General features: G+C 37.6%; 1 non-coding gene across 1 annotated transcript; it reads left to right on the top strand.

The window, feature by feature from the left end:
- Positions 1–4,050: 4,050 nt before the first annotated feature.
- On the top strand, positions 4,051–4,142 carry MIR395A (microRNA MIR395a). The gene has a single exon (NR_127802.1). It is a non-coding gene; the product is annotated as a microRNA MIR395a (primary transcript).

A 4,142-nucleotide genomic window follows, 5' to 3' on the forward strand; every position in this document is an offset into this window, starting at 1 on the left:
ACCCAACTGGCTTCTTTCCTAATGGACATTCTACGAGTTCTCATGTTTCATTCTTCTGCAATGATTTCATCTCTTCATTCATGGCTACTTTCTACCTTGGATCAACTAAGGCTTCCTGCACATTGTTAGGAATAGCTACAGTAGATAATTGATTTACAAATGACTTATTTGATTCAGACAAACGATGGTTAAACACGTAGTTGCTCATAGGATATTTGACTTTGGTAGACAATTCAGGTTCATATGTGGGTTTAGGAATACCTCTATTATGACGGTGTGGTAACCGTTTCATGAATGGATCGAGTTCCAAATTAAGAACACCCTCAACAGACGACGATTGGTTTGGTATTTCAGTGAAGACATCTTCAGACCCAAATTGTTGACCACTCATATCCAACTCACCCACTTCCTGGTTCACTAGTTCAAATTGTCCAGATTCCTCCTCCTCAGAGATATGATAATCATAATCAAGAGTCTGAATTTCCTTATGGTACTCCCCCTGAAGTTCAGACTCAAATGAAAAATACATCAAATCTTCATGAAACACCACATCCATTGTAATAAACATTCGTCGAATTGGAGGATGGTAACATCGATATCCCTTTTTGTGCAATGCATATCCAACAAACACACATTGCAATGCATGGGAAGTTAACTTGGTGCGTTGGTGCTTGTGTAGATGCACAAATGCCACGCAACCAAAAACACGATGAGGTAGATTGGGAACGGTTGGGGCAACTACGACATTAGTAAGAGCTTGGAGAGGTGTTTGAAAGTTAATTGAGCTAGAAGGTACCCGATTGATCAAGTATGTGGCAGATGTGATTGCTTCTCCCCAATAAGATATCGGTGTTTTTGCTGCTATCAAGAAAGCACGAACAACCTCTAACAAGTGCCAATTTTTTCATTCAGAGACTCCATTTTGCTGGGGTGTATTGGAACAAGTAGTTTGATGAATGATGTCATGTCCTTCCAAATACTTTTGAAGATCAGAACTTTGATATTCTCCACCATTATCACTACGTAGAACCCGAACCTTTGCATTGTAATGAGTTTCAATCACTTTATGAAAATTTCGAAACAACAAGTTCACTTCATCTTTGGTCTTCATCAAGTATAACCATGTCATTCTGGTACAATCATCAATAAAAGTAACAAACCAACGTGAGCCACTCAAAGTTGGGACTTTGGATGGGCCCCAAACATCATAATGTATAACCATAAAAGGAAACAGACTTTTATTCAAAATTAACGGAAACGAAGCACGATGGCTTTTAGCCAATTCACAAATATCACAACGGAAACCAGAAATATCACTCTTTGCAAACAAACTAGGAAATAATTTTTTTAAATAACCAAAGGAATCATGTCCCAGACGTCGATGCCACAACCAAATTTCAAATTTTTTCTTCTCCCCCTCAGATCCATCTGCCATCAAGGCTTGTTGCAACTTATTTGAATCCTTTGACTGCAAGTCCAAGTAATAGAGTTTTCCCCGCTTAATACCACAACCAATCGTCTGTCTTGTTTGGATGCCTTAATCACACAAAATTCAGGCCAAAAAATGACAATACAAGATAAGGCTGCAGTGATTTGAGAAACTGACAAAAGATTGTAATATAAAGATGGAACAACTAAAACAGAATCCAAATTCAAAGTATCAGTAAGAGTTAAGGATCATTCCCCAATGACTAGAGTTGTGTTACCATTGGCTGTGGAAACAATTTTTTGTGAGGAAAGTCTAAGGGGTGAAACCTGTCTAGAATCAAAAGTCATATGATCTGTAGCACCAAAATCAATTATCCATGCACTATTAATAACAGGTGTAAAAATATTTAAAAACTTACCACCATGATCTGTAGCAGCTACCAATGTAGAGGCTTTCTCAGCAACATTAGCCTCCATTTTTATTTCGGCAACAGTTGCAGTCGAGGTTTTTTTGGAATCCTTCTTCCGTTGATCACGATTATTATCATTAATAACAAAGTGTTGATAACCTAAACATGATCTAAAGGTCCGTGGTTCAAACCCTCGGTTCCTCATTTTTTTCCTGGTCATACCAAGAGTCGTTGCTTTGAAATTGTGAGATATCCAAACTGGTGGGATCAGTCTTATTACAGTGAGTACATTTGAAGGTTGACTTATCAATATTAGGGCTTGTCTTAGGATGGTTGATCGCTGTCGGACTACCATAGCAACAAAATATCCAGAATTTCAGTTCCATGGCTCTGATACCATGTTCAAATTGATAAATGATAGTTTTTTCATTCATATTTTCATTCGTTCATGTACAGAGTATATATAGAGGGTAATAGTCATTCTAAGAATGGGAAATAATGATACAAGAAAAGAATGATATAAGGAAATAACAACTAATATCCTAATATCTCAACTTTCCTAATATCTTAATATTCTTAATATCTCAATATTCATAATATCTCAACTTTCCTAATATCTAAATATTCCTAATATTTGAACACTAAATGATATAAGGATATAATGATATAAGGAAAGCATTCATAATATCTCAACATTAGTCTATTCCTTTCATAAAGTTCTCTGATTAAAGAATTAAAAACCAAGGCGATGAAGATGTCCACGACTCATCATCATCCTGCAATATTCAAAAGCACTTTCTGTCTTCCACGTGAAGATGATGATCTCAGTGCTAAGCAAGCATTACATTCTTTGTAGTCGGCAGAAATAATTCTGGGTGTTATATGACTATGTCTATATCTGCATATAAAATTACCTAAACGTCACTCTAATTCTACAGTAGAGTGCTTAAATGTATGTTTGGATTCCTTAATGGAAAAACGAAAATCCTTTTTAAGTGCATGCATGGACAAAAAGCTCATCATCAATCAATCAAAGATGGGCACCATTAGTCAAACTCATCCCACCTAATTCAACCCCTCCGGATAAAAAAGTCAAGGTGGTAGGCCCTACCTCTTGAATCATTGTTCATTCCCTAGATCATGAGAATGAAAATCTGCATTATATACTAATTATACTTCTATTCTGCCAACCTCGCTGTCTAGGTTCCATGCATATAAAAAAATGAAGCATACGAGGACAGCTAACTCCTTCCAAAAAATCATACATTCGTGCCATTGAGACGTCTCTGTTGGACTCTACATCCAACTACCCTCTGTCTCCACTCCTTTCTTCTTTTCGAACTTCTCCATCACCCAAAAGATCAATAATTGAGCTCGTCTCTTATTTATCATCTAGTTTTGTGAAATGTCGTCATGAAATGGGAGGACTTACGTCTTATTTCTAACACATGGACAATGTTTTGGTCAAAATTATATAATATTTCTGATAATATTAATACCATTGGTGGGAGTTGAAATATATGGGCCAAGAGTATGAATTGGCTCCTGAGTCTCTTGCTAAAGAATATTATAATATTATTATAGCTAGGAGTACTTCATCTTTGACAAACATAGCCTTGTAAGCCAATGTTAAACCTTATTGGTGTAGCAGGTTTAAAGTATGAAAAGGTCACGTGGGTAAGTTGTAGGGCTTTAGAAATATCGTCTCTGATTAGAAAGGGGGAAGAGTACTAGAGAAAAGTGAATGGAGGGGTGAAAGAATAGAAGACTCAGTGTAGCCCATCAGCGAAGATGCAAAAGGTTAATTACAAAGTCGTCCATATGTGAGGATCAAGAGAAAGGCAAGCGCCAATGGTTGATATATATAGAAATAATTGATGTCCCGAATATGAGGGACATGAGCCTCGTGGAGGGATTAGAGTTCCAGGATGATCACTTGGAAAAATCTGTGCCCTTCCTCCAAGTCAACTGGGAATTTGGAGGTGCCCTCTTGGAGAAGTAATAGACATGGGTTTTCCTTGGGCAGACGCAACATAAATTTGCATCCCATTTATGTTGACTAGGTTCATTTGCCTACAGCTTTCTCCCCCTCCTCCAAGCCCCAAAAAACATGGGGCCGAGTGGAAAGAGAGGAAATCACTATAAATAACAGGCCCATTAGGCATTTGCTTACCAAGGAGGCACAAGTAGTTGGATAAAGAACACATCGAGTGTCCCCTAGAGTTCCCTTGATCACTTCACTAGGGAGCTTCGCTAGTTTTAATGACTTCCTACTGAAGTGTTTGGGGGAACTCCTGGTACCGA

The sequence above is a fragment of the Vitis vinifera genome, chromosome 1 (assembly GCF_030704535.1).
Source record: "Vitis vinifera cultivar Pinot Noir 40024 chromosome 1, ASM3070453v1".
Lineage (NCBI taxonomy): Eukaryota > Viridiplantae > Streptophyta > Magnoliopsida > Vitales > Vitaceae > Vitis > Vitis vinifera.